At 41.4% G+C, this 10,261-nt stretch overlaps 1 pseudogene; it reads right to left on the bottom strand.

Moving 5' to 3' along the window:
- Positions 1-7,004: 7,004 nt before the first annotated feature.
- LOC132864570 (zinc finger protein 271-like) overlaps positions 7,005-10,261 on the bottom strand; it is a 133,724-nt pseudogene continuing 130,467 nt past the window's right edge.

The raw sequence follows: 10,261 nt of genomic DNA, 5'->3' as shown, positions 1-10,261 counted from the left end.
GCAAGTGGTATTTCGATGCAGTCATGTCAAAAAGGCAGTTGAATGCACGGTCTTATTCAAGGAGAAGGAAGACTTGCATGATGCTTGAACATAGATCGGTAAAATAGACCCTAGTAGGACTTGGTTTCGTGTATTTCGGTCTGTAGAGTTATGAGTTTGGCCGCTGTCCATGGTGTTTACATTTCATGTGGCTGCCGAGCCAAGTACCTTCATCATCATGTTCCCCTGTCAAAAGTTAAACTCTCTAGGGGTGCTTCTGCTGTAGCAGTTGCAGCAGTTGCTCAAAGTTTGATTTGTCCATCATCATACGTCTTATCTGTTGGGTGTCTATGCCCAGCAGATTTTCCCATTTCGTCCATTTGTAACCATTTTTGTCAAACAGGAGCTGCTTTTGCACTTGGTTATTGCCCATCCGGCAAACGTGAGCAATATATTTTAGTTGTTGTACGTAGCAGGATAGTTTTATATCCTGGGTTCCTGTCAGTTTCCGGAGGTCAGCATTGGACATCTTGTAGCTCCAGTCTATATCTTCATTTGTAGTGTTCTTTTGGTCAGGGGCATTCTTTCGTTTATATCCACCTTTAATCATTTTCCTTAGGAAGCCGTGCCACACTACCTCAATTTTGTGAATTTCACTGGATGATAGTTGCCATGCCTGTGTGCTGTACAGGAGACGAGATCGAACACATGCCACTAGGAACTTTATACGGGTTTTTAGTGGTATTCGGTGGTCGGTTAGAACGCGTTTCAGTTCATTCCATTTCATGAATGCAGCACTTATCCTAGCATGCAGGAAGTGTGAGGATTCATCACAGTTGCTGACATTATAACCAAGATATTTAAAGGCGCGGACGTTTTTAATATTAGTGCCGCCAAGGGAAATGATACTTGGTTTACATTTGATATCCTCATTGACGTTAAAAGCCATTGTTTCTGTTTTGACATATGATATTTGTAAACCAAAGCGGGTGTAGGTCTTATCATACAACTGAAGAATATTCTGAAGCTCCTCGATGGATCCAGCGAGTATGGCCTGATCATCTGTGTATAGAATCTCTGTTATGCAACCCTCTCCTGATGCTCGTGCTTTCGTATGCATTTCTCTTGTGGATACCTCATTTGGAATGCAATATCTGAACTTGAAGCCTGTATCTGGGTACAGTTTTGATATCTCATGCTGTGCAATCCTGACAACAAAGTCCATATAGATATTTAAAAACTGATGGCGATTCTAGGGCACCTTGTCTTGCAGTGAATGTTTGTTTTCATGCCGCCGAGCTATTTTTATGTATTTTATTTTTTAAAAGGACTTGTCTGTAGGTGTGTGTGTTTTATGTTTACAACACATAGGTTGTGTGGTTATCTCTGGCCATGCCCCTGCATGAAAGTTACGCAGTATCACTGTCCTGTCCGTGGTAATAATCAGAACCGGCTCTGTAATGATAATGCGCGCGTTCTTCTCTCCCTCTGTGGTCGGATGTGTTGAGCGATGTGAGCGTGGGCCTTGCGCAGCTACGCTGAGCCAAACGTAACCTATTGTAGGCTTCTAGGCTAATTACGCGCTTACACTGTAAATGCTTGACACGTATTGCAAATAAAATAAGAGTGTTTTCCTGGCCAACGGTAAGGGTAGGGTTGACAGGTAGCCTATGAAGGGCCTAGCCCCTGGGCCACGGGTGTTGATAAAGCGCCCCTGCGGACATGGAGGAGACCGAGGAACCTGTGGTGGACGACCCTGCAGAAAACGCAATTTCTTCCAGTAATGAAGTGCACCCCTGGCCCTACATACAGTACGTGATCACTTCAGCTTCGTAGAGAAAAGGGGTGACAGTTTCATTATGCAATGCAGATTGTGTGCCCAAGAAGACAACCATTGCGGCATACAAAAATTCGACGTCTAATCTGCGCAAGCATGTTGAGGTAAGTATTGTCATTGGCATCATAATCACGGGCGCAGATAGAGGGTGGGACGGGTGGGATTCGTCCCACCCAGATTTAAATTCACCTCGTTCGGTCCGCCCCACTTATAGGGAGGAAAAAATGTCTATGCTGTCTTTCTTTGCATAAGGCAAACCTCACGGAAAAATCAAAAGACTAATTACCATTCGGTTTATTGAGGTGCACAGCAGTGTATACATAATTGCAACAACTCACATAAAACAAAACAAAGACTGATATTCGGTTGGTTGAGCTGCGCAGACTGCACAGGTTTCGAGCTCGAGCTTGGTTGCTATGGTTACCCACAACAAGTTTGACAGGCATATCGGGGTTGGGGTTGGTTTGCTGGCAGCTTTGTCCCCCCCAGTTTTTTGTCCCCCCCAGTTCAAAAAACGTATCTGTGCCCCTGATCATAATGTTTCCTTTCCATAGTAAAACCGACAATAGGCTGGTTATATTCCAAATATAGTGGATGGCATTGCTAATGTTGAAGTAGCAACCTGTTGGTACTGTAACATAACGGTAACTAGTCTGTTATTCAGTTGGCTAATCATGCAAGCAAGTTAGCTCGCCAACCTGACGTGATCAGTCCTCCTACCATTCTACATCCAACAGGCCAGAAAGGAATACTAAGCAAAACAAATAATGTTTGAATTGAATTGTTCAATAACACACAGTGCACACAGGCAAGCTACGAGATTTCAGTGCAACATTTCACTTTCATATTTCGTGTACAATGCTTTGTGTGTGGTCAGGGCGATGTAAACGACATGACTGTGTGTATTGACCTTTTTTGTTTGTCTCAGTTTTAATGCAGCACTATCCTAAGCATTCAATTTGATACACTTCCTTTAAATAAAACATCTGGGTTGAGATGTACATATATCCTTGTTTCCTCTTCTTTTTCATTTTTGCACAACACAATGGAGGCAGAAAACACCCATTGTTAAAAGTAACATTTTACTTTTACTCAAAGTACATTTTCAATGATCTACTTTTTACTTTTACTTGAGTAGATTTTTTGTCTGGTAACTTTACTTGTACTTAAGTAAAATTTCATCAGAGCAACAGTACTTGTACTTGAGTATAATATTTTAGTACTCTTTCCACCTCTGGTGTCTGGGCTGTGGGGGGGTAAGAGAGTAGATGGACTTTAGACAGGCCCGTGCAGAATGCAGGCCCCAGCTTTTGCTGGGGCAACGGAAAACTTTCACCCTTACCCTACCCTAACCAGAGGTAGCCTATTTTGGGGAGTGGGCCAAAGATAGCACCTTCTGGAACACCAAACTTTACTTTAGCATGCATACGAAAGTCACCATTTACATACAACTGACAATGATCAGTTAAATAAGACCTGAGCCAGCAGAGGACCATTCCTTTACCTCCAATGACATTTTCTTGTCTATCCAGCAGAATGGAATGATCAGTGGTGTCAAAAGCTGCACTAAGGTTAAGCAGCACAAGCAAGGAGGCACACCCCTGATCAGGAGCCATTAGTTGGTCATTTACTACTTTAACCAGTGCTGTGGCTCTGCTATGATGAGATGTAAATCCTGATTGATACCTTTTTTTGGATGCTATTCCCATGTAGATATGAGCATAACTGTTATGCGACAGTTTTTTCTAGGATTTTGGAGATAAAAGGGAGGTTTGATATTGGCCTATAATGGGACAGCTGACAAGGGTTGAGGTTAGGTTCTTTAATCAAGAGTCTGACAACTGCTAGGTAAAAGGATTTAGGTACATAGCCATTGCTAAAAGAATAACTGATTGTTTTTCAAAGAGGTTTGATTGATTCTGGTGTTATTTGTTTAAAGAATCATATAGGTAAGGGGGGGAAAATCATATAGGCAAGTACACAAGTTGAAGATTTTGATTGAATAAGTGAAATTAGTTTGGTCTCTTTAAGGAGTGTAAAACAAATCATTGCTCATAGTCATAGTTTTGGATACTTATCAAATTGTCTAGTTTCAAATTAATAGTTTGATATTTTTGCCTGATATTTTCAATTTTGCCATTGAAAAAACTTCATTAAGCCATCGCTACTACATATTGAAGGTTTGCATGTTTCTGTGGTGGTCTTATTCCTAGTTACTTTTGCTAAAGTATTCCATAAAAAATTAAGATTATTTTTGTTATCTTCTATTATTATGGTGGAGAGAAACATTGAACAAACAGCATTAGAAGCTTGTCTCTGGAGTTCCAGTGGCTCTCATTCCATGCTAATTGGAATACTATCAATTTTGTTTGACACCATTTTCTAATTTTACATGTATTTTGTATGTTTTAAGGTGCATGTGTGATTGTTATACCAAGGTGCTAGTTTTTTTTTCTCCTGAATTATTTTCTTTTAAGTGGAGCTACATTATCTAAAGTAAAGCAGAATGTTGACTCGAAGCATTCAGTTGTCTGATCAAGTTCTATGAGGTCTAATTGGGATCCAATTATAGTTGATAACTCTGGGAAACTACTGATAAAACTTTATGCAGTAGTTGCTGTGAATGTATTTTTGATGTGATGGTGTACAAGGTGCATATACACTATATTGCCAAAAGTATTTGCTCACCTGCTTTGACTCACTATGAGCTTAAGTGACATCCCATTCCTAATTCATAGGGTTCAATATGACGTCGGTCCACCCTTTGCAGCTAGAACAGCTTCAACACTTCTGGGAAGGCTGTCCACAAGGTTTAGGAGTGTGTTTATGGGAATTTTTGACCATTCTTCCAGAAGCGCATTTGTGAGGTCACACACTGATGTTGGACGAGAAGGCCTGGCTCTCAGTCTCTGCTCTAATTCATCCCAAAGGTGTTCTATCAGGTTGAGGTCAGGACTCTGTGTAGGCCAGTCAAGTTCATCCACACCAGACTCTCTCATCCATGTCTTTATAGACCTTGCTTTGTGCACTGGTGCACAGTCATGTTGGAAGAGGAAGGGGCCAGCTCCAAACTGCAAAAACAGTCTGCATGCCTAGGTGCTTGATTTTATACACCTGTGGCCATGGAAGTGATTGGGACACCTGATTCTGATAATTTGGATGGGTGAGCAAATACTTTTGGCAATATAATAATAATAATAATTATTATTATTATAATAGTATTATTGTTAAGAGATTTAAAAAAAGATGAGGTAATGGTCTGAGAGAGCATCAGACTGTGGAAGTATGACTATATTTAATACAAATGGAAGTGCTAGATCGAGAGTGTGACCACTAGGAATCATATAAAAACCTGAACAAAAATAGGGTTAGGTCCTATGACATTCCGATTCACCCCTAATGAATCTAGAATGGACACGGATGCTGTTCTCAGAGTCTTCCAGGTGATCAAAACAAATAACAATTAATTTGTTGTCTAAAGATACAACCAGGTTTGAGAAATTCCGCAAATTCAGAAAGAACTTCAGAATACAAACCACGGGCCTGTAAATAATTAGTTTAATCAACTGCATAGATTGGGCGGCACGGTGGTATAGTGGTTAGCGCTGTTGCCTCACAGCAAGAAGGTCTGGGTTCGAGCCCCGTGGCTGGTGAGGGCCTTTCTGTGCGGAGTTTGCATGTTCTCCCCATGTCCGCGTGGGTTTCCTCCGGGTGCTCCAGTTTCCCCCACAGTCCAAAGACATGCAGGTTAGGTTAACTGGTGACTCTAAATTGACCGTAGGTGTGAATGTGAGTGTGAATGGTTGTCTGTGTCTATGTGTCAGCCCTGTGATGACCTGGTGACTTGTCCAGGGTGTACCCCGCCTTTCGCCCGTAGTCAGCTGGGATAGGCTCCAGCTTGCCTGCGACCCTGTAGAACAGGAAGATAAAGCGGCTAGAGATAATGAGATGAGAACTGCATAATTTTTTTTTTAGCTACATACATTAGGATAAAGAACTTTAAGCATACTGAATTTTTGTTCAGGTTTTTGTACAATTCCTAGATTATTAAAAACAACATTGATGCCTTCTCCTCAACCAGTGAGACGAGGTGGATGCATATAGTTGGACGAGCTTCATTTAAGTGCTCCATACTCATTTGGTTTGATCGACATTTCCATTAAACATTAAAATCCTGATCAGTAATAATTCCATGAATAATTAGTCTCATGCAGCAGTACTACACTGATAAGTGTTACAGTTAAATCATTATTTGTATGGTGGTAATCAATGATTACTGAAGAGCAAAAGAAAACATTAACAGTCTCATTTTAAACATCACGATAAGGTTACATATTTTAAAACAGTCATAGAACACTGGTCTACAGCCAAAATGCTTCTGAAATAAATATAGTCAAATTTTACTAATTCTGGATCGCTGAGAACGAAAATGAAACTTAAAATTGTTAATTGGCTCGTTTTCAAGATTGGCTCTTTGAATAAATCTATGAGTGGGTTTGGATTGTACTTACTTTTTTGGCAAAACAATGAATGATGCAATCTGAAGCCGGTATTGCATCATACATGACGTTATTCCTAGAAGTCACTGATGATGCATTCATAAGTCAATTGACATCACTCTGCTGAACAAACTGTCTTATAGCAGCTCAAAAAAAAAAATCATACAGTGCTATGCACTCGAGATCAAGTCTTTGCTTGACAAGAGATGCTCCGTTTCATGAATACAAGAGACAAGCTGCCAAAAAATAAATAAATAAAAACCCATTGCATACACACAGAATAAGGACGAAACCTATTCAGTACTTATACATAATTGGTTTTTGCAATTTGGTTCACAATACATTTTATTTATATAAACTTTTTGCTGATTTTCTAGTGTTACATAAAGAGAACAGGTGAAATATCATGTAAACCAACCACAAACAGATGGAGACCTAGTTTTACAATTTATATTTAAAACATTACGATCTACACAATGTACATCAGTATAAAATTTAAAATCTTAAATATCTTGGAAGCCACAGCCAATCAGCTGATTAACTGTCACTTCTAATTCAACACACCAAATTTCATAACAGCCAATTTCATCTCTGAAGCAGACAACTTCTGAAAAATTGTTGACCAGTGTAACATGAAAAATAAAGTTCAAAGTACAGGTCATTTTCAGTCAAAACTGTAATAACCATATTTAATTTGACAACTTTAAATTATGCAATGTCTCCGAGTTAGTGCACTTGAAGGTCTTAAATGTAACTAAATAAGCAAACATCTTTCCACACTGTGAACAGTGATATGGCTTCTATCCTGTGTGAATGTGCTGGTGTCGTTGGAGATCACTCTGACGAGTAAAACTCTTCCCACACTGTGAGCAGTGATACGGCTTCTCTCCTGTGTGAATGCGCTGGTGTTGTTGGAGATCACTCTGCTGAGTAAAACTCTTCCCACACTGTGAGCAGTGATACAGCTTCTCTCCTGTGTGAATCCGCTGGTGTGTTTGGAGATGACTCTGACGAGTAAAACTCTTCCCACACTGTGAGCAGTGATATGGCTTCTCTCCCGTGTGAATGCGCTGGTGTGTTTGGAGATGACTCTGACAAGTAAAACTCTTCCCACACTGTGAGCAGTAATACGGCTTCTCTCCCGTGTGAATGCGCTGGTGTAGTTGGAGACCACTCTGCTGAGTAAAACTCTTCCCACACTGTGAGCAGTGATACGGTTTCTCTCCTGTGTGAATGCGCTGGTGTGTTTGGAGAGCACTCTGACGAGTAAAACTCTTCCCACACTGTGAGCAGTGATACGGCTTCTCTCCTGTGTGAATGCACTGGTGTGTTTGGAGATGACTGACGAGTAAAACTCTTCCCACACTGTGAGCAGTGAAACGGCTTCTCTCCTGTGTGAATGTGCTGGTGTCGTTGGAGATCACTCTGACGAGTAAAACTCTTCCCACACTGTGAGCAGTGATACGGCTTCTCTCCTGTGTGAATGTGCTGGTGTCATTGGAGATCACTCTGACGAGTAAAACTCTTCCCACACTGTGAGCAGTGATGCAGCTTCTCTCCTGTGTGAATGCGCTGGTGTCGTTGGAGATCAGTCTGACGAGTAAAACTCTTCCCACACTGTGAGCAGTGATACGGCTTCTCTCCTGTGTGAATGCGCTGGTGTAGTTGGAGGTGACTCTGACGAGTAAAACTCTTCCCACACTGTGAGCAGTGATACGGCTTCTCTCCTATGTGAATGCGCTGGTGTAGTTGGAGATCACTCTGACGAGTAAAACTCTTCCCACACTGTGAGCAGTGAAACGGCTTCTCTCCTGTGTGAATGCGCTGGTGTGTTTGGAGATGACTCCGACGAGTAAAACTCTTCCCACACTGTGAGCAGTAATACGGCTTCTCTCCAGTGTGAATGTGCTGGTGTAGCTGGAGACCACTCTGCTAAGTAAAACTCTTCCCACACTGTGAGCAGTGATACAGCTTCTCTCCTGTGTGAATGCGCTGGTGTGTTTGGAGATCACTCTGACGAGTAAAACTCTTCCCACACTGTGAGCAGTGATGCGACTTCTCTCCTGTGTGAATGCGCTGGTGTATTTGGAGAGGACTCTGCTGATTAAAAGTTTTTCCACACTGTGAGCAGTGATACGGCTTCTCTCCTGTGTGAATGCGCTGGTGTGTTTGGAGATCACTCTGACGAGTAAAACTCTTCCCACACTGAGAGCAGTGATACGGCTTCTCTCCTGTGTGAATGCGCTGGTGTTGATGGAGGTTACTCTGACGAGTAAAACTCTTTCCACACTGTGAGCAGTGATATGGCTTGTCTCCTGTGTGAATGCGCTGGTGTCGTTGGAGATCACTCTGACGAGTAAAACTCTTCCCACACTGTGAGCAGTGATACGGCTTCTCTCCTGTGTGAATCCGCTGGTGTGTTTGGAGATCACTCTGACGAGTAAAACTCTTCCCACACTGTGAGCAGTGATACTGCTTCTCTCCTGTGTGAACGCGCTGGTGTCGTTGGAGATTATTCTGACGAGTAAAACTCTTCCCACATTGTGAGCAGTGATGCAGCTTCTCTCCTGTGTGACTGTGCTGGTGTCGTCGGAGATCACTCCATTCAGTAAAACTCTTCCCACACTGTGAGCAGTGATACGGCTTCTCTCCTGTGTGAATGCGCTGGTGTCGTTGGAGATTACTCTGACGAGTAAAACTCTTTCCACACTGTGAGCAGTGATACGGCTTCTCTCCTGTGTGAATGCGCTCTTGTGTTTTGAGAGCACTCTGGTAAGTAAAATTCCTACCACGCTGTGAGCAGTGATGTGGATCTCCTCCTGTGTGAATGTGCTGGTGTGTCTTGAGTGCATTCTGATAACTAAAACTCTTTTCACAATCTGAGCAGTGGTGAATTTCCTTCTTTATATCATTATGGGAAGTATCAGAATGGATAATATCAGTTGATGTTGGCTGACGACTGGAGCATTTGGAGGGGATCTGAAGCTCATATTTAATCTCTCCTGATTCTTGCAGTCTCACATACTCTTCATTGTGGCATCTCTGGATGTGTTTGTCGAGGTAAATTTGAGATGCATCAGAACGAGGGCATGTGGAGCAGGAAAAGACTTGCAGCAGACCGTTCTTTACTTCTGGAGAAACGAAAGGACAAAAATAACAAATTGAACATGAAATGCAACAAGATTATAAAATATAACACTAACCCAATGTAAGGAGTGTTTTTACTGAAACTTAATCAAGATTCTACATAAATTAAGACTGAGACAAAAACAAAAGGTTGCAGACTAAGATATAGCAGCCTCTAGCTTGGAATACTGGGAGATTCAATAAGGTCCTGGAACAGCAGCTATGCACAGCATTGGCCATAGCCCCGTGGGTCTGAGCGACCAAAGGGGAGTTGTTGGTTCCTGTTGGACATCATGTCAAGTCTAGGTAATGGAAAGCCTAGCCTTATTTACATCTCATCCAGGATTGAGAAGGAAACTCAGCCCTCACATTCAAGGTTCTGAAAGATCCAAAAATGGGCCTTATTTATCAAACTGGATATGAATAGATTTATTTGCAAATAATTTCTAGTAGCATTTACACAAGCAAATCTGTATTTTCTATATGGATTTTATATATGGATTAGGTTGTCAAGTTTAAAACACTTATTAATTTCAATTACACACAAATTTCATGAAATTAAGTTTTGTGGGATTTTGTGAAGCCCAGTTGATTCATATTAATGTAATTGATGAAAGCAAGCCAACATCCATAAATTAAGACATAACAATAGTCATTTAATTTAAATGTAGATGTATAAAAAAAGGGACACACTGCATCGGTTCAGATGGCATTCAAGTAGTTCTGCAGTAGTACAGGAATTTCCTTACTGCAGTATTTGAAGAATGCCATGGTGTGATTTGTAGTAATAAAGCAACCAAACCTCCATGTGTTTAATTGT

This window comes from Neoarius graeffei, chromosome 17 (assembly GCF_027579695.1).
Source record: "Neoarius graeffei isolate fNeoGra1 chromosome 17, fNeoGra1.pri, whole genome shotgun sequence".
In the NCBI taxonomy this organism is placed as follows: domain Eukaryota; kingdom Metazoa; phylum Chordata; class Actinopteri; order Siluriformes; family Ariidae; genus Neoarius; species Neoarius graeffei.
This window is presented reverse-complemented; position numbering and strand designations above follow the sequence as displayed.